Genomic DNA, 22,220 nt, shown 5'->3' with positions numbered 1-22,220 from the left:
TAACCAAATGAATAAGCCAATGCCTCTAAGAATGCAATGACTTAAAACAGAGTTCGAATAAATCCCACAAACCAACTCACAAACTAGTAACGTGCATGTGTGGAATGTTTAACAGATATCTCTCGATACTAGATCAATAACCATAACTTATATATCATCGAAACAATCAAAAGTTTATAAACAGAATAGACAATAAACACATTATGACTCACAACACCTCCTTTCTACTAGAGTTATACAAGGATTCACACTATTATTGAACACATAGCAAAGATGCTTATTTGACCGTGCAAGGAATGAGATCCCAAAAAACTTATGCAATAATACCCATGTAGCGAACGTTAGGTTAGCGGATCCCAGACTATAAAAGCCTTAGGTCACTAGGCACAAAGTCCCCTAGAACTTAATAACTCGAGTATTAAAGAGCTCACTCTTGATCAATTACGCATAAACACATACTTTTTTCTTTCTTTTTTTTTTCTTTTTTTTTTCTTCTTTTTTTTTCTTTTTTTTTCTTTTCTTTTTTTTTCAATAATTTCTGAATGAGTGCGTTTCACTCCATCTCATTCAACCCTAGACTACTTATAAAAATATGAGTCGGCTACTAGCCATTTGACACCTAGCCTTACAACAACTAGCAATGAAATCCAAGTTTTTCTCCAGATAAAAAAAATCAGCATTTTTACGTCATTAAGAGAATATCATAAATTCTAAATATAACCAAGTGATTAAATCTCAACAACAAACAAGTATGATCATGATCTAGATCAAAAGCAACCCTATAAGACTTTGTGAAAATATTTGTTTCTGGCATGCAAATCAATTCATTAGGACTTAAACATCCCTCTATTCATCATCACCACACTCAAATCAACATCAACTTATCAAATATCATAGTTCATCTTAAGGGATCATGCTAAATATGCATGCAAATGCAACTATATGAAATCACATAAAAACAACAAATATGTCCTATGTGAACAATCATGCAAAAATATGAATGAACTACAACTAAACATGCAATATGAATCTATATGAATCTATATGGACACACACTACTAATCCTTACATTATCACCCCCAAACTTAAAATTTTCAATGTCCTCATTGAAGGTAATAATAAGGATTTCAGGCATACCTAGTTAGCGGGAGAGTCACCCTCATCGGGTGGAAGATCAGGTGGCCAATCAACCTCGCCACTATTGTCTCGGACAACAGTACCGAAAGTGTGTGTCAAATCTTTAGCAAAATATCGGTGGATGACATGCATGGCCTCCATACGCCTAGTCAATCTTCTATACTGGGAATCACCAACACCAGTCCTATCAACTGCCTATGGCACATGAAAAGAACCCTCTAAAGGCATGAGAGGATCCGTTCAGCCATCCTCTATATCATCAAAAATATATCTCAACCCCTTGTCGGGGGTGCACCTAAGAATGCATAACTCAAGTGATCTGGAAGAGGGTTGAGCTCAAGTGTGGGAGCTTCTTGAATAAATGGTTCAAAACGCTCCTGAGAAATTTTCAGCTCTGCTAACCCAAGAGAATCGAATGGCATATCCAACTTCCTCTTCCACGGAGGTGCATTCAAAACCCGCAGTTGCTCTACTTTAAAGCACTCCTCTTTAGCTGTGGGTAACTTTATTTCCTTGAACACATTAAAAGTGATCTTTTGATCGTAAACCTTCATCGAAATCTCTCCTTTTTGCACATCGATCATAGTTCGGCCTGTAGCCAAGAATGGTCTTCCCAAGATAATGGGAATCTTCTTATCTTCCTCGAAATCAAGAATTACAATGTAAGCAGGAAAGATGAGTTTATCCATCTTGACCAAGACATCCTCCACTATACCTCGTGGATAAGCGATGGAATGGTCAGCTAGTTACAATGACATGTATGTTGGTTTCGGATCAGGCAGACCAAGCTTCTTGAAGATAGATAAGGGCATCAGATTGATGATATCTCCTAAATCACATAAACACTTGTCGAATGACAAGTTTCCGATGGTACAAGGAATAGTGAAGCTTCCAGGATCTTTAAGCTTCGGAGGCAACTTCTGTTGCAGCACATCACTGCATTCCTCTGTTAGAGCAACTGTCTCTAAGTCATCGAGCTTCACTTTCCGAGAGAGAATACCTTTCATAAACCTCGCATAGCTAGGCATCTGTTCAAGAGCTTCAGCGAAAGGTATGTTGATATGAAGTTTCTTGAACACCTCCAAAAACTTCTCAAACTGCTAATCCAACTTTTTCTTCTGCAGCCTCTTAGGAGAAGGAGGTGGAGGATAGATCTGTTTATCCCCTGTATTACCCTCAGGAGGAGTGTGTTCCACAGTAGTCTTCCTTGCTTCCACCGCTACTTCCTTCTGTACATCTTCTTCAGCCAAAACTTCAGATTCTGGAACTTGAGACTTTTCAGGCTCTTCGTCTTGCTGAATTTGGGGGCTTGCAACCTTTCCAGACCTTAAGGTGATGGAGTTCACCTGTTCTTCAACTTCCATCTTTCCTGGATTGGCTTTTGTATCACTAGGAAGCGTTCATGGTGGTCGATTCAATAAGTTGTTAGCAATTTGCCCTATTTGGTTCTCCAGATTCTGGATAGAAACAGCCTGGCTTTGGCATATAAGAGCCTGGTTTTTGCACATAAGCCTCAACTCCTCCAATTCAGATTTTTCATTCGAAGATAGAGCTACATCATGAGTTTGTTGTTGAAGTTGGAGTTGTTGTTGAACACCAAGAGGGTTGAATAGCTTATTTCCAAACTGCTGGAATGGTTATTGCATCGCATTCTGATTGTTGCTCCAGCTGAAGTTAGGATGATAAGTGGCAGGAACTGGCTGCTACAATCTCTGAAAGTTGCTCACAAACTGAGCTGAGTCACTAGATATAGCGCATTGCTCTGTAGCATGCGGACCTGCACACAGCTCACAAATACCGGTTATCTGCTTAACACCATAGTTAGCCAGAGAATCGATCTTCATAGACAATGCCTTTAGTTGAGTAGTGATAGCCGTAGCTGTATCCACTTCAAGAACTCCTGCTACCTTGCCCTGTGGACATCTCTGGGTTGGATACTGATATTCATTAGCAGTCATCAGTTCAATTAGATCATAAGCTTCCTCATAGCTATTTGCCCATAATGCTCCACCTGATGCTGCATGAGCATGGGTCTGGATTGTGCTCCCAACCCATTGTAAAAACAATTGTTGATCATCCAATCAAGCATTTCATGATGAGGACACTTCCTAAGCATCTCCTTGTAGCGCTCCCAAGCTTCATATAAAGATTCTCCTGATTGCTGCGCAAATTGAGTAAGAGCATTCCTGATTCCAGCTGTCTTCGCCATAGGGAAAAATTTAGTAAGAAACTTCTGAGCAAGATCTTCCCAAGTAGTAATCGAACCAGCTGGTAGAGAGTGTAATCAGCTCTTAGCCTTGTCCCTCAGAGAGAATGGGAACAGTCTCAGCTTTACAGCATCTTCAGAAACACCGTTGAACTTGAAGGTGTCACAGATCTCAATAAAGTCCCTAATATGCATATTGGGATCTTCAGTTGGAGAACCCCCAAACTGGATTGAATTCTGCACCCATTGAATTATGCCAGGCTTGATCTCAAAGGTATTAGCTGTGATAGCTTGCCGGATAATGCTAGGTTGAATGTCATTGATCTTGGGTTGAGAAAAATCCATCAAGGCTTTCGTTCGTGCTGCTGGATCTCCCATTGTAATAAGTACCTGAAACACAAACAAATAATCCGTGAAAGTAAAAGAATCCGAGTCAGTGAACTTTAACGACCACTGATGACAAGCACATAAACTAAAAATTAACACCGAGTCCTCGGCAGCAGCGCCAAAAACTTGTTAGGGCGAAAATACGTGCTAATATTCACGCATGTATACGCGTTCACAAGTAGTATAAGATATAAATCAAATTCGTTCCCACAGAGACTGGTTTAGGTTAAGTTCAATTTATGCACATATGCAACAATGTATGGTTATCGCTCAATGCTAAGATGAATAACAAATAGGGTTTTTATTAAACCAAGAGATTATACTAAATAACATTAACTAAGAGAATTGAGATTGAATTACTATATATGACAAACATGGGATTCTAACTTCATTAAATACTTCATTCAATAGCCTTATTGTTCTTAACCTTAGCATGTGATGGTGATGACACTAATCAGATAACAGTAAACTGATAAACGCCAACTTTCATTGCACAAGTACCATTCTACCAGACATCCACAAAAGAGATAGAAGCTGAATAGGCACCAATTACATTGAGACCCTATATGTCTATAGAATTTGACAACATAACGGTTTAAGCATAAGTTCTCTATCTTGATTACATAGGGCAAGTAAAACGGTTAGAGTTACCTATGATTCATACATACACATACATGAACCTATGCTAGCATGGCAAGTTCTAAACCTCTATATTCATTGTCGCTTCAATAGAGATTAACACGCTATCTTATATGTTTTCTACGCACATAAGACGAATAAGCACAACCAATACTAGGATATCAATCAATCACCACACACCAAGATACCGAAATAATTTAATTATTGAAATCCATAAGTAAATCCGCTAGAATCCCATGATAACGATTAGCCCATAATTGAACTCATCGTCACCATGGGTTCCAATGAAAGCATGGTATAAATAAGGTCTTAATAAACTGAATAATAATTAAAGTACGAATAAACGAGATCTAGGTTCAACAAGAATGAAAACGAGCATCCAAAGTTATAACTAATTCAAAGAATCACAAATTGAAAACAAGATCTTCTTTTTCAGAGTTGTTCGGTGCTTCTATGTCTTATCCTAGGTATCCCAATCTTCCCGGATGATGAAAACCTTTTTTTTAAGTATATATACGCCCCTAGTGGACCTGGACCCTTAAAATCGTCAAATTCCACTCAAAAAAGGTTTTTTCAGCGAAATCAGCGACCAGCTGCGCCTTGGGCGGCCGCTCAGCTCTCTGGACGGGCGCTCAGCTCTCCTGGGCGGGTGCTCAGCTCCTGTCTGGAAAAATTTCTGGTGAATCTTGTTTTGGCCATAACTTGAGTTCTACTCGTCAAAATTAGGGGATTCAACTGTCCACGTGAAGCTAACGAGATTCTCTACAACTTGACAATGGCCCTGGCTTCCAAATATGATCACTTTTTATTATATTTCCTTTAAAAGCTCTTTTCTTTATATAACTGATACCTGAAATGCAATAACACAAAAACACATCAAAATACCAACAACTTGAGTCCAAAACACCAATTTAAGCTTGTAATAAAGTATTCTAAGTGGATATTAAATCCATTTATCACTAATCCATAGCATTTCATCGAGGGTACTCATTCTGATAGAGGTAAGTTGTTCAATTCCATTATAATTTAGTCATTGTTAGAATAAGAATTTGATGTTAGATTGATCATTGAATGTAAATTGATGCAGAAATGGATCTAAAAGAAGTTCACATATGTATTGTTTGTACAAATATGGGTGATTTTTACAGAAAGAGGGAATTGGTATGTATTAGCATGTATCTCTGTACTTTGTTAAAATTCAATTGCTCATTATGTGATAATTATAATTATTATTGTAATTGTTATATATATATATTAGAGAATTTGTTTTGCTTATTTTGTTCAAATTATGCAGTTTTTTCCATTGCCATATTTAAACTATGGTAGTCACCTCCCTGCTGAAGTTAAGTTGTTAGGACCCTTGAATATTGTTTGGACGGGAAAATATTCGAGAAACTCTAAGAGCATCAAAGATTTTTCTGATATGATGTCTTTCTACTTAATGAAGCCCTACCATATGGTTCTACTAAAAAATGAAGGAGGAGCGCACTTCAATTTTTAAGTATATAATCTGTATGCGGTGGAAATGAAATATACAGAAGTTGCATGGGATTCTGACTTGATGTGGACTGATACCAATCTAAAAAGACTCAGTGCCACTTTCTCTTATAATGCTACAACTAATTTTTGCAATGTTCATCATATACTTATTCAAGGAAAACATTTGTTGGGCACATCATTTACAGAATTAACAAATAGACGTAAATATTTAGATATTTATTTTAAAATATTTTGGTTATTTTATTGCGCTGGCCTTAATACTTTTGTACCGTCTAGGTTGTCAATTCAGATATTTGCGATAAAATTGGGTTATGTGAAAAGTCTCATGTCATTACATCTTATTTTGAAGATAAGAATGGCCTATCCATGTAAAGTGGGTTCATGACACAGTATTGTTTACTAAGGAGTGGAATTGGTTTATTGAAGATGCAAAAATTAAAATTGGTGATACCATTGCTTTCCAGCAGACTACCGAAGCATTGAAGTTTAAAATATGTGTTTTTGATGAATCTGTCATTCCAAAAGAGGGAACTTATGGAGGTATCTTGTGATTAACAGTTTCTGATTAAAAACATGAGATTTTGAAATTGTTTCCCATGTTTAATTTTAAAAAAATGAGGCAGATGATGTTCAACATTATGGCAAGTTTTTTAAGGTTATTACAGATCATACGTTAGAGTTCGGGGCACTGGTATATTTGTATTTTGTTTTTGTTTCATAAAAAGTCAATCACTAAAATGAGGTCTTGCCGTAATTAATAACCTTACTATGCAGGAAGTACCACATGTGTTTTACTGTCATCATGGTAAAAAACTTACCAATAACGTAAAGATCTTTCTCGGTGGTGGAATCAGTGAAAAATTTGAATTTTGTTTTGCGGAGAAGAAGATTTATGGGATGAACCAGTTTTTACGGAAGTACGATGTACGTGAGGGTTTTATTATGTTTTTTAAATATTTGGGTAATTCAAACTTTCAGATTTTTGTTTATGATACGGAATGCATGAATTATCTTCGTAATTTTTATGGAACTTTCTGCTTTGAAGATTTCATATTTCCTTCATGTTTGAAAAAGTAATTGAGATTAATGATAGTTTCGATGTAATATCATAAGCACTTAATATTTTCTTTGTATGATATCAATAAAATACGGATGATTTATACATTTGTGTCATGGTACTTTGAGTGATAGTATTCATGGAAATTCCTGGAATATGTTTCTTTATAAAAGTCTTTTTGTGTTTCATATTTGAACCTTTTTGCATTTGGTAATAAATTCGTACATTTGGGAGTATTTGGAATGATTTGGGGAGAGAATATTGGTTGTCAAAGACTCACTCCCAGATCAATGCTTATGATGAGAGATATAGAGACTTGCAGTTACCAAAGTTTTTGGTAACTAACTTGTAGTTATTTAACTGCACATTATAGAATATGCAGACTGATCAACGTTTGGTGCTTATATAAGGGAAAGGTAAATGACCTCACACATACAAACACATTAAAAGAAACACCCTCTCTTATACCTTCTCTTATATAGCGTCAAAAATGACTTCACGCAGTGCAAAGAGGAAACGATAGTCAGAGATTAAAAATGTGGCAATGGAAGAGTTGCATAAATTGGTTGTCAATTACGCAGATTTCAACACTGATTTGGAAGATGCAATATGTTTCTTCTCAGAGTTGTATGCATTCATGGAAAATAGGCAATCTGATGTGTTTGCTCGTTCGGTTGGCCTCCAGGAACAGTTAAAGTATTCTTTACATGTCTATTTCTTTTCATGTTTTACCAATTTTTGGTAAGTGTGCTAAATAAATTTATCTCTCTCCTTTACAACAACATAAAAGATATTTTTCATAATGGATCAAGGAAAAAATGCGGAGAATCATCCCAAAGCAGTGACGAAATTCCACCCTCTTATATGGGAAATCCACTCAGATTTCTAAGTGATATGTCTACCTCTCTGCGTGGTCATGAGACAACCGAGAAACTAAACGCTGCAGAAATGATGAATGGCTTTCAAAGATTTGGCGATGGGTGGAAGGAACATCTTGCTAATTTGAATGGTCAGGCTGATCAAATGATTGAAGCAATTGCTAAAATTTACATATTAATGGATGATTATAGTCGCAATATATGATTAATATTTCAGTAGATTATTAGAAGAATTTTAGTACATTATTGTGTAATCAACGTTACTATAAATTAGTAACAATGTTATTCTGGAAAAAGTGTTTGTAAGATTATTGGATCAAAGTGAACATTGTTGTTATCTATATTCAAATTAAATCATTGTCTTCCAATCTACATGGAAAAGAGTCTCATTTATTTTGTATATTATTTCCATTTGTAATAGCAAGATGTCACATTATATTTAAATGTCATAAGTAAACATTGAATTAGGCAATGACATATAACAGATGGATAAAACATTCATATGAGTCTACATAATAATTTATTTCAATTCAGAAAAGAAAGATTGGCTGAATACTGAAATCTCAAAATAATCATCTTTAAAATGATAAAAGCTCATGTGTAATGCAAAATAGCAAACATTCCAGAATACAATCTGGCTAAATCTTATTATGAATAAATTGATTGCAAATGCGTAGTAAAGACTTCACGCCAAAAGTAGTTTATTTAGACTACTCCACCAAGTATCATGTAAACACAGTAGTACACATCATGTTCATTAGAGTTTATACAATTCAAATTTATGTTTATATCTCTCCCAATAATAATAATTTACATTACCCAAAAAGTGTTTATACCTTTGCCTCAACACTTCAATAGATGGATGATTAATATTGAAATAAATCTGCAAACATGATGAACTTCTTATCTGCAGTGAACCTATTAGAAGTAATGTAGAAATTATCTTTAGTTTACACCATGAAAAATAATTATAGTTTGTAGTAATATATGTAGATTGAAAGTAAATTGAACCATTATGGATTAGTGTCCTCATTGTTGTTAAGATCAGTATTGGAGGATACACAATATTTCCTTCTAGCGTCGTTGCTACATCATCATTAAATTGATCCAATCACAAATCTTAACCACGTTGCTGATATGGAAACAAAGATAGACTATTATATTAACATTGGAAAACACTGATCGATACTACATTTATTAGTGAAATCATGGTCTTACCTGCCATCAAATAACTCAAAATGAAGAAACTTTTTCTCAAGAAATCGTGTATAAACTTGCTTTACTGGTTCAATGTTTTGAGCCATGCCAACAATATCTATGAAATGTTTATTATATAGAATTTTTAAAGGATGATCTAAAATAAAAACAAATGTGTGATAAGATATACCTATAGCATGTACATGAGGCACATGTTCAGAAACTGACATTGCAAGTTCAGAAATCCCAGGAATAGTTTTATGCTCAAACTTGTGCCTTGGAATGGTATTTACTTCAAACAGAACAGGATGGACAATGGTATCATGTGCAAAAGTAATAATCTTATCAGAAGATACAGGTCTCAAAAGTCTTGCAGACTCCATTACTATAAAGTTGTGAATATCATATGCGTTTCCTTCAAGTATGATATTGCTAACATCATGCCAAATCACCCAATTCACAAATGCAAAGACATGACAATCCTGCATAACATAAGCTCATTTGGAAACTCTTCTATATAAACATTGATCATATCTACTACTTTACAAAGTGAATGGCATTACCTCAGAATCTAGAAAAATTAGATTAACACCTCGGAATTGTTGAATGCAGGAAAATGAAGGCCACATTCGAGTAATACGTACACGAACCCTTCAATCAGTCATGGTGCTATCAACTGATGCAATATTATTTTCCATGCCAACAATCACAAAGGTTAATAATAAACAAATGATTGTTAAAGGGCTACACAATTTAAATACTCATAGATCATATGTTAACCATATATGTATAGGGATTAGTATGTCAGCCATGGATTTAGGTACACGATTGATATTAATCCAGTTTGCGTAATCTTTACATATGAGTTTGTTAGGATTTGGCTTCTACATAAGTAATCCAATATTCTGCAAATAATTACAATAAGTTAACGTGGTATAACAATGTATACGACCTTAAAATTAGGCTAAATCATTTTGTACAATATTTTCGGTAGTGATTTCTTTCTAAACATCTATTGCAAAAAAACGCTTAATATGTACAAAAATTGTAATATCCGGGATATATCGTGTAATTATTTTTATCAATAAATAATTATAATGTGATTATAACGTGAATTTTGGTGAATTATCTGATGATTGATATTGATGTTCGGGTGTTTATATATGATAAAATTAGGATATTTTTAATTTTTAATTATCCAGAATAAAATATTGATAATTTTGATATTTTCAGGTAATTGCTGGATCTTTATAATATTTTACAAGGACTTAAAGAAGTATTAATTATTATTTTTAAGTAATTATAAAATTTCTTTATAAAACCAGTAATCGTCCAACTTCAACTGTTTTTGCATTTTACACTTCGAAACTCTTCGGAAAACTCCTTCCTAACCTAATCTGATTATTCTGATCATTTTTTATGTTTTGCTTTTTCGATCTAGGGTACAGTTTGACCCGTACGAGTCCTGGCACAAAATTTTCGATACGATTGTCATTTCGATAAATCGATAAAACCAGTATTCTCGAGAGAGGGGATATTTTAGATTATTTTCTCGTAAGGTGTTTTATAAGGAGCTCGGTTTTGATAATTATCCAAATCTGGTATCAAATTGTATCATATTTTATAGTTATTTAGCGGCTAAGTAATCTATTTTCGGATCCGATATATAAGTGTAATCATGGAATTATTAAATGAATAAAAGATGTGATGGTTCTATCAGCGGTGCGTCGCATTATTATTAATTGTGTGTGATTTGTTGAGTACGAAGATTATTTGTATAATTAATTATTGAATTGTATGGTTTTGTTTTTACTTTTAAAAGTGATTTAATTGAAGATTTATTCTCATAAATATTGAAATTGTTTATAAAATTATTTTCACTCAGAAGGAACTGAACATGAGACAGAGGAGGTGGTTAGAGTTGATAAAAGACTATGACTGTGAAATTTTGTATCACCCGGGTAAAGCCAACGTGGTGGCTGACGCCCTTAGTAGGAAGGAAAGACTCAAGATGATAATGACATCAGAGGAGTTAATTAAAGAATTTGAAAAGATGGAAATTGACGTGAGGATGACCGGTAAGGGAACGAGGGATTATTTGAGATTAAGCTAGTGTCGGAGATGACTGAAAAGATACGAGTATGTCAGGAAAAGAAGATGAGTGAGGAAAGAGGAACATTGACTGGTGAAGAAGTGAGATGCGAGAAGGATGAGAAAGGGATTATGAGGCACGCGTCCCGAATTTGGATTCCAAATGTGCAAGAGTTAAAGGATGAGTTGTTGCACGAAGGGCACAACTCTAGATATTCAATCCACCCAGGAAGTAAAAAAAATGTACCGTGACCTTAAGGAATATTATTGGTGGCCTAACATGAAGAGAGAAGTAGCAGAGTGGGTCAGCAAGTGCTTGACATGCCAGAGAGTGAAGGCTGAACATCAGCGACCTAGTGGACTATTACGACCCCTAGAGATTCCGGAATGGAAATGGGAGCATATATCCATGGATTTTGTGATGGGCTTACCAAGAACAAAGCCCAATCGTGATGCCATATGGGTTATCATAGATAGATTGACCAAGTCCGCACACTTCCTACCAATCAACGAAAGATACACTGTAGATAAGTTGGTGGATATTTACTTGAAAGAAATAGTAGTTAGACACGACGTTCTGGTAGCCATAGTGTCAGATAGAGAGCCGAGATTTAATTCCCGATTTTGGAGAAGCTTCCAGGAATGCGTAGGCACCAAACTAAACATGAGTACCGCTTACCACCCCCGGACCGATGGACAAAGCGAAAGGACTATTCAGACCCTAGAAGATATGCTACGAGTATGTGCCATTGATTTCAAAGGAAATTGGGATGACCACTTACCCCTGATCGAATTTGCTTACAACAATAGCCATCACGCTAGCATGGGAATGCCCCTGTATGAAGCTCTTTACGGAAGGAGATGTCGCTTTCCCTATGTTGGGATGAAGTTGGAGAACACAAGATATTAGGACCAGAGTTAGTCCAACAGACCAGGGAAATGGTAGGACTCATCAGGAAAAGACTGGTAGCAGCCCAGGACAAACAAAAGAAGTACGCCGACCAGACCAGGAAGGATAGGGAATACACAGTAGGAGATTCTGTGCTATTGAAGGTATCTCCGTGGAAATGAGTGATGAGATTTGGAAAGAAAGGGAAGCTGAGTCCCAGATTCATAGGACCCTTTAAAATTTTGAGGAAAATAGGTCCTCTAGCTTACGAGCTCGCCTTGCCTCCTAATTTGCAACAAGTACACAACGTGTTCCACGTGTCCATGTTAAGGAAGTACCATGCAGACGCACGACATGTAATAGAATACGTGCAGGTAGATTTACAACCAGGCCTGACCTACATCGAGCAGCCAGTAAGGATAATGGAAGTAATAACCCCAATTTTTGGAAATTTTTGAAACCCTTATGAATAGTGTTTTTGCTGAATGAGAAAACTTTTCATGCCACACTATGTAGGGGTTCTGATATGGATATTCTGAGATTTTATTAGTACCCTATATGGTATATAAGTGTATGCAAAGATCGTCAGAATCCAATTCCGAACACTTTGATTTTTACCGGAAATCCAATAGATACGGAAAGAATTGAGTATAAGGTAACAGGATAAAAGAATTTAAATTAAAGGATTATAATAGAGGATCATAAAAAGGAATATAATGTATTGAGAAAGGTTAAGGGAACCTAAGTAATAAGATCCCGGGTATGAACCCTCAAACGATAAACGAAAACGAAAGTTAAGCAAACCGTATAACAGATCAGCGATCATTAGGCAAACAATTAGGAAGTTAATCAAAGGGATTAGAGAGAGTGATTTCACCCAACCAATGAGAAGAGGACAAGGAGGGAAAGATGACATCACAATATGACATAGGCATGATATGGGAAGGAAGGAGATGTGGTGGATTTTTAACCACACAAAATCAAGGTTAAATTGGTAATTAACCAAAAACAAAACAAAACCAAATCAACCAAGCCAAGCAAATCATTTTCATCAAAACACAAAAAAAAATCTCTCTTTCTTCTTCATGCTCTCGGCTTCTTTTCTTAAAAATTGAAGATCCAAGCTCCACCACTTACTATTTAGCAAGGTAATTATCTAAGCTTCCCCATGGATAGTTACATACTTCCTATAAGTTTAAGCTTCTAATTCCAAGCCAATCTTTTTCTATAAATCATGGAAGAAGATGGTGAATAGTGTTTTTCAAGAACTAAAATTTAAGCTTATAGGAAAATGTTTAGATTAAATTTTAGTACTTGAAGAACTAAAATTTGTTTAGATTAAGCTTGGATAAGGACTTTAAGGGTGATTCCAAGCCATTTTCTTGATTCTCCACTCTCCAAGGAAGGTATAAACTACAAACCCTAGCTTTAGTTTTGAGTAATTAGGAATGAATATGTTTGATATACTATATGTAAAGCATGATGCTTGATTGTTTGAAGTTTGGTTGAGTTGTAGAGATTAGTTGGTTTTGTGGTATTGTTGGAGTTATAAATCTTGATAATTAGTTAAAGAACCTAAGTAAAGCTTTTATTTCATGTGGGGAATAAGTATAAATGGTTAATGTGGATTTGTTGGGGCTGTTATGATGTGGTTTGGAGGGATGTTGGTTGTATGATTGATTTGGGGTTGAATTGTGGTTGGTTTTGAATGGTTTAAATTTGGGAAATCACGTAAATATAGCCGTCGTAACGTCCGGTTTTCTTTAGACTGTTTTTGTGCATAACATTAGGACCCGAGAACCCCCCGCTAGATTATGACCATTGCCATGTCTAGATAGCTCGTGTTACGAGCTTCGTTTTGATATGTAGTTCGTTCGATTCCGATGCACGGTTTAGGAGAAACGACCGTTTCAAGTAACGGCGTTTCGCGAAGGAAATATTTCCCCTCGCCTTACTTTGAAACATAGGTTAAAGACAAAAAAGGATTAATTAATGTATGAAACAATTATAGTAAGAGTGTTAGGCAGTTGGTAAGACACTCGCGAAGGAATCGCTTTAAAACTCGTAATGGTTAATTTATTAAAAATGGTGGAGCCGAGGGTACTCGAGTGACTTAAGAGAATCAGTAAGCGCAAAACGAGCGTTAGAGTCTGAGTTGGTTAGAGTATAGATTTACAAGTGACTTTGGTTTAATTCCAACTTACTTGTTGTTTATAGGTTACCAGACTCGTCCCGAGCCATTCGTAACCCCCAGTCGCTCAGGCAAGTTTTCTACCCGTTATAACTGTTGTTGTGATGTATATATGTATATGCATTATCTTGCGATAGATGCATGTTGGTTAATTAGCAAATGTTGCAATATATTGAAGCATGCTGCTATGGTATATATATATGCATGCCTGTTTCGTATTCTTTCCATATATATCTGTTGATTCAGTTGATAATACCTATGCTAGAGAATAGCGGTAATTTGCATATACCCTTAATATAGGGACCCAAAAGGTGAAAACATATTTCTAAACCGAGAGTCGATGTTCCCGAGTATATTATATATATATACATATATATATATATGGATATAATTTTTAAAACTATTGATCGAATAAGGTTTATTCGATACCTTTATTTTACTTAATTGAATATTAATTCGAGTATTCATTCGAGGGCTTATGACTCAGTTTATTTTATTATTTGAATATTATTTGAATATTCATTCGAGGGCTTATGACTCAGTTTATATTATTATTGAATATTACTTGGATATTCATTTGAGGATGTATGACTCCTTTATTTTATGAATATTATTTATAGTATTCATTCGAGGTATTATGACTCCGCTTATTACTTAATAATATTCTTTATTGTATTAAAGAATAAGGTGTCGATAATCAAACTTATTTTTGATTATTCAAATAAAGATATTACTTTCGTATAAGTATATCTTTGATTATTTGCTATTCATTTCAAGTATAAGTTTTCCAACTTCTACCTCAATTATTCTTTATGGGAATATTATTTAAATAATAATATTCAGATATTTCTTTCATATTGGGACTGATTTATTTTATAAATCAGCATTACTCCAAACATTCTTAAAAATGTTTTCGAGTCTTCAAAATGAAATTAAAAGGGTAGAGCGGATCCCAAAACTTGTTTTCAAATTCAAGATCTTCCATTTTAAGGGGACTTGAATACTCGCTCAAAAATCTAAGGGATCCGGCTCTATGGTGTACTTTATATTCGCAACAAGGTTGCAGTTTTGGTAAATGAATTGATTACTTACCCAAAACTCGGGAAGTAAATCCATCTATCGAGTCGGCATAAGCAACATGGGCTCAGTGGGCGTCCATGATAGTGTAAGTGGCTCAGTGGGAGTCCATCAAATGCATAAGTGGCTGAGTGGCAGTCCAGCATAAGGTCCTATTACGACCAGGGTGATGACCAGTGGGGAACTCATCCATCTACTAGTAGAAAAGGTTACTTATTGGTATCTTTTCCTGATTAGCAAGATATCAGGTTTATGCCAAAATTCTTTCCTTTCCAAATTTATTGGATATTGCAATTCTGTTCATACTTTACATGACAGAGGTTTTCAGGAAATGTATATATATATATATAGGTGTATATATATGTCGGGACTTAATGAAGTATCTCGTAACTTCATTATTTATAATGATATTCAAAGATTGAATCTATTCAAATCTTGTCTTGTAGTCTCATCTATGTGATGAACTTTTGAAACTGATTATAACTTGAACGGTGGTAGTTCAAGTAGTATTTGGGAAAGATATAAGTATATTGGGGTATCTTGTAACTTCATCTTTTAAACTTATATCTAATTAATAATTGTCTTATGAATGACAAATATTTTCAGAAAAACGTTGAGACAAGGTTAGATATATGAGATCACCTTGCAACGATATTTTTTTATACAGTTATACACTGGGACTTTGTGTATATTATGCATGGAAGAGGACTTCTAATATTTTGAAAAGTATATATGTATATATACTAAATATTTTGCGACTTCATCACATTAAAATATCAACTTGGTTCATTTCTTTTGACCAAGACTTTCATGAGTACTATGAGAAGGCTCATATATTGTTAATCATTATACACATATTATTTTGGTGGGCTTGTTGCTCACCCTTGCTTTCTTCTTCCATCACACAACATCAGATAGACAAGATGAACAGGACCAAGCTCCCAATTCGCGAGCGGATAGGAAACGTTCTGCAGCTTCCTATGGGCATTGATGTCGCTGTAGCTGAGGTAGGAACTACCAATAGGCTAGGCTTCAACTTTTGATGTACCAGATTTATGTATATTTATGAATTGTAATAATGGCAAAGAAAATGTAAATTTTATTCAGAAAACCTTTTAAGGTGTATTGTAGATAATTGTGGAATAAAATGACTTGTGATTATTTTTGGATGTTCATCTCTGAGACTACAACGTATGGTGTGTGTGTTTATTGTGGGGTCATAATACAGAGTAGTTGATTAATTATTAAGTTTGGGTGTTTTTAAGGGAAATGGAACTCGTGACAACCCGGATCCCCGACCCCGGATGTGGGGGTGTTACAGAAGTGGTATCAGAGCTAAGCGTTATAAACCTCAGAGATGATGTGACGTTAAGATAATAAGTTCATTAAGATAATAAGAACTCTTGCCAAGTTCATAGTCGGGCTACCTAACGTAGTACTGACAGTTAAAACCCTTATGGGAACCCTTATAAATATCGTGATAGGAGCGTAGTTCATTATCGTATATGGTAGCGGGACTCCGAACCCTGAGGTTGAGGAGCAACAGCGCGATGATGTTTTATTACTAATTGGAGATCGGATTGTGGATCCGATAGAGTGTCCTAATGCAGGACCGGATGATGTTGATATTGAGGATGTAGCGGTTGAGGATGTTGTCCTAGAAGGGATAGTTGTTGAGGAGGATCCCATGGAGGATCCTGACAAGAATGAATAAAGGACCACTGAGAAATTGGTGACCATGGTAAGGGCAACTACCAGAGGTAGGATTGGCCGGTCACTACCAGAGGTTCGTTCAAGTTTGTAAAGATAGTAGCCCCTTTAACGCGGCTTACACATAAGACTGAGAAGTTTGAATGGACAGAGAAATACGAGAACAACTTTCAAGAACTGAAGCAAAGATTGGTGACGGCCCCTATGATGGCATTGCCGGATGGAAAAGGAGATTTTGTGATGTCTAGTGACGCTTCGCATAAGGAATTAGGGTGCTTCTTATACAGCACAACAAGGTAATCGCGTACGCGTCAAGACAATTAAGGGAATATAAAAATTGATATCCCCACCCATGAGCTTGGGCTCGTGGCAATAGTTTTGCCCTAAAAGATTTGAGGCACTACTTGTATGGAGAGAAGTGCGAGATTTGCACAAGCCATAAGTGCTCTAGTGCATTTTCACGTAGAAAGAGCTCAACATGCGCTAGAGGAGGCGGTTAGAGCTAATCAAGAATATTGATTGGGAGATTCTTTATCATTCGGGGAAAGCCAATGTGGTGGCTTATGCCCTTAGTAAAAAGGAGAGACTCAAGATGAGAATGTCTTTGAGAGAGTTTATAAGAGATTTTGAGAAAATGGAAGTAGAAGTGAAGGTAACCGGAGCCGGTACCGAAAAGCTGTTTGAGATTGCAATACAGACCGAATTATCGGAAAAGAACATATTGTGCCATAAAAAGTTATGAATGAAGGCAGAGAGCCAACAATTAGATAAAAGATTAATACTGAGAAAGATGATAAGGGAATAATGAGGTATTCCTACAGAATTTTGGTTCCAAATGTTCAAGAGTCTAAAGATGAAATCTTAGATGAAAGCTAGTTTGAGGAATAAGAATTGTTAGGAATGTATGTGCATTAGTTTGATGATATGTTTAACAAAAACACTTAAGTAGAAATTTAGTGTCTGTAGCCTCAACGGATAAGACCACTTTGGCTATCCGTTGATGGTGTAGCTTTACTTAGAAATAAGTCTAGTGTTGTAGCATATTTCAGTCTCTGTATTTAAAATGTAATTCTTGAAAGTTGAGAGAAACTATGAGTCATGTTGACTACTAGATGATATGCAGATAGGAAGGCCAATTGTAAATACTTCATGCCTTGTAATTTTGTATAAGTGAAGTGGTATCAACGGATGACTTAAAGACCTTCAACGGATAAGAAGCTAAGCTTCAACGGATGTCTCTAAAGCTTCAACGGATAACATCCTTCAACGGATGAGTGCATCAACGGATGAAAGTTTCAACGGATGTTCTGATGATTAGCCGTTGATAAGAGGTAGTTGTACCTACAGACAGAGGCACATGGGTTGATAGAGACAACTGAGATGTGGTAGCCGAATTTCAGGAACAACAGAAAAAGCAGCCGTTCTTCTTCAGTACAAAGATGCAATAGTCAACAAAGTACTGGAGTGAACAGGAAAAGAAGCAAGTGAAGAACTTATTTTATTACTGTATTTTTATATTGTTTTTCACTTGTACACTTGGTAATATATAAACCAAGTAGAAGCTAGTAATTAGAAGTGAGATTTTCCAGAGCTGTTTAGAAAAACATTGAGAGAAAATTCATCTAGTTTGTACTAGGATGCAGCTGTGATCAACATTGTTTAATCACAGATTTTCTAATATACCATCTCTGGTGGAACAACAAATCCACCAGAAAAGTTTTTAAGGTCTGTTGTGTTCTTTACATTTGTGCTTGAATATATATATCTGTTTGCATTAGCTTAAAGCAATTCACACACTTGTTCTTCTTGAACACACAACTTTCATAAACTGCTCAAAACTTGAAAAAGTTTTGAGATTTACATTCAACCCCCCCTTCTGTAAATCTCATTGTTAGTCCACTAGGAATAACAATTGGTATCAGAGCAGGCTCTTGACACACAAAGAGTTTAAAGATCTTGGAATCTAACAAAGATGAGTAAGAAGGATATTGGAGTAAAGATCCCAGTTCTTGACAAAGACAGTTATCACCATTGGAAGGTGAAAATGCACCTTCATCTACTCTCCCAAGATGAAGGTTATGTAAACTGCATTGAGAATGGTCCTCACATTCCCCACAAAGTAGCAACAGTTGCTACAGCTACAGTTGCTGTTGGTCAATCCATTCCAAAACCTAGAGCAGAATGGACAATGGAAGACACAGAAGAAGTCCACAAGGATAAGAAGGCTATGAACATTTTGTTTAATGGTCTTAACATGGATATGTTTGATAATGTGATAAATTGCACAACTGCCAAAGAGGTTTGGGACACAGTTCAACTACTGTGTGAAGGTACAGAACAAGTGAAAGAAAACAAAATGCAGCTTCTCATTCAACAGTATGAATACTTTCATTTTGAAGAAAATGAATCTTTAAATGAAACATTCAATAGGTTCCAAAAGCTGTTGAATGGACTGAAGCTGTATGGAAGAGTGTACCAGGTGAAGGATTCAAATCTTAAATTTTTAAGATCCTTGCCAAAGGAATGGAAACCCATGACTGTCTCCTTAAGAAACTCTCAAGATTATAAGGACTTCACTCTTGAAAGATTGTATGGAATCTTGAAGACTTATGAACTAGAGCTGGAACAGGATGAGGTATTGGAGAAGGGGAGAAAGAAAGGAAGTTCAGTTGTATTGGTAGCTGAAGATGAGAGGAAATGCAGACAAGAAACTGTGAGATCTACATCAAACTCCAAAGATGGTATAAGAAGTCAGGAATCAAGCAAGGGGAAAGAGCAAGTTGCTGAAAATGAAGACAACTCCAGCCAAGATGACTCAGATGGTATTGATGAGCATCTTGCATTTCTGTCCAGAAGATTTGCAAAGATGAAATTCAAGAAAAACACTAGAGCCACTAAACCTCACAAAAACACTGTGGACAAATCCAAGTTCAAATGTTTCAATTGTGGTATAAGTGGACACTTTGCAGGTGAGTGCAGAAAGCCAACTTCTGAAAAGAAGAAATTTGAACAAGTAGATTACAAAAAGAAATATTTTGATCTGCTCAAGCAAAAGGAGAGGGCTTTCATTACTCAAGAAAAGGACTGGGCAGCTAATGGAGATGAAGAGGATGAAGATGTGGAGTATGTCAACCTTGCTCTCATGGCTGATTCTGAAGAAAATGAAGTTAGTTCATCAAGCAATCAGGTAATCACTACTGACTTAACACAGCTTACTAAAGAAGAGTGCAATGATGCCTTTAATGAAATGTCTACTGAATTGTATCATTTGCGTGTATCTCTTAAATCTCTTGCTAAAGAAAATAGTAGGATTAAAGAGAACAATCTGTTTTTAAGTAATAGAAATGCTTTGTTAGAAGATAAGATGATTGACCTAGAGAAAACTAAGTTGCATTATATATCTGTTGAAAATGAACTAGCTGAATCTGTTAAGAAAGTAACAATACTTTCCAATCAATTAGAGAAAGAGCAAGAGGTGATTAAAGCCTGGAAGACATCTAGGGATGTAAGTGCTCAAATTGATAAGGTCCAAGGAATTGAATCATTCTGTGAAACTGCCTGGAATAAAAATAAAAAGAAACTAGAATTAATTGATGGACTGTCAACGGATGTGGAATCAACGGATGATGAAAGTTATCCGTTGAAGGAAGAAAAGGAGCATCCGTTGAAGGTTCCTCAATTAAAACAGGCAGATGTTTCTAAAAGAGAGAATCTAAAGAAACTCAACAAAAAGTTTGGTTCAACTTCAAAGAACTTTGTCAAAGAAGAAGCAAGCACATCCAAAGATGTCAGTAAGGTGAATGTAGGGCACATGACCTTAGAACAGTTAAATAATAGGCTCAAGATGGTTGAGGATAAAAAGGAATCTAAAAGAAAATCCAACAGAAATGGGAAGGTAGGAATTAATAAACACAACAATTACACACCTGATAGGTATGCTCCTAGAAAAAGCTGTGTGCATTGTAGTAGTGTTAATCATCTATCTGCTAATTGTAAATCCATTAAGAAGACTCCCATAACTGTACCCTCTTCTATGCCTAATATGTCTGCATCACCTCTGCATGCTATGCCTGTTATGTCTCAACAAAATCCTTATGCACATTTTGTAAACATGCCATATTTTAACAATCCTTATCTTGCTGCATGTAGTATGCCTCAAATGCCATACAATATGCCCATATGGAATAACATGTTTGCACAATCAATGCCTAATAATTTTACAAATGTGCTAAATGATTCTGTGACTAACCCTACACCTCAACCAACTACATCTAAGACCAAGGTTGACTCAAACTCACCTAAGTCTAAAGATGCAGGAGGAATGAAGTCTAGGAGAAAGGCTAACAAGAATGGACCCAAGGAAACTTGGGTACCAAAATCAAATTGATTGATTTTATGGTGTGCAGGGAAATGAAAGAAATCTATGGTACTTGGACAGTGGTTGTTCAAGACACATGACAGGAGATTTCTCCCTGCTCACAGAGTTCAAGGAGAGAGCTGGCCCTAGCATAACCTTTGGAGATGACAGCAAAGGGTTTACTATGGGATATGGCTTGATTTCAACAAGGAATGTCATCATTAATGAAGTTGCATTAGTTGATGGTCTCAAGCACAATTTACTGAGCATCAGTCAACTATGTGATAGAGGGAATACAGTTTCCTTCAATTCTGAAGCCTGTGTTGTCACTAGTAAGAAAGACAACAAAGTGGTTCTAACTGGAGTTAGAAGAGGAAATGTGTACATAGCTGACTTCAACTCTACAGATGCAGAATCCATTACTTGTCTCTTCAGCAAAGCAAGCTCAGTTGAAAGTTGGCTATGGCACAAGAAGCTATCCCACTTGAATTTCAAGACAATGAATGATCTAGTCAAAAAGGACTTAGTTAGAGGAATCCCTCTAGTTGAATTCTCAAGGGATGGTTTGTGTGATGTTTGTCAGAAAGGCAAACAAAGGAAAGCATCATTCAAAAAGAAGCTTGAAACAACAATTGATGAACCATTACAGCTGCTACATATGGATTTGTTTGGACCAGTCAATGTATTGTCTATTGCAAGAAAAAGATATTGCTTAGTGATTGTAGATGATTTCTCAAAGTTCTCATGGGTCTATTTTCTTGGATCAAAGGATGAAGCAAGTGAAATCATTATCAATCACATCAGGCAAGTCAACAATCATCCTGACTTGAAGGTTAGAAATATCAGGAGTGACAATGGAACTGAGTTCAAGAATTTGACATTAAGGCTGTTCTGTGAAGAAAAT

The 22,220-nt window shown here is 35.8% G+C and overlaps 1 non-coding gene across 1 annotated transcript; it reads left to right on the top strand.

Annotated features, from left to right (window-relative positions):
- Positions 1 to 3,224: 3,224 nt before the first annotated feature.
- LOC141688164 (small nucleolar RNA R71) lies at positions 3,225 to 3,331 on the top strand. Its single transcript, XR_012561625.1, has one exon. It is a non-coding gene; the product is annotated as a small nucleolar RNA R71 (small nucleolar RNA).
- The last annotated feature ends 18,889 nt before the right edge of the window (positions 3,332 to 22,220 follow it).

Source organism: Apium graveolens, chromosome 9 (genome assembly GCF_009905375.1).
Source record: "Apium graveolens cultivar Ventura chromosome 9, ASM990537v1, whole genome shotgun sequence".
NCBI lineage: Eukaryota > Viridiplantae > Streptophyta > Magnoliopsida > Apiales > Apiaceae > Apium > Apium graveolens.
This window is presented reverse-complemented; position numbering and strand designations above follow the sequence as displayed.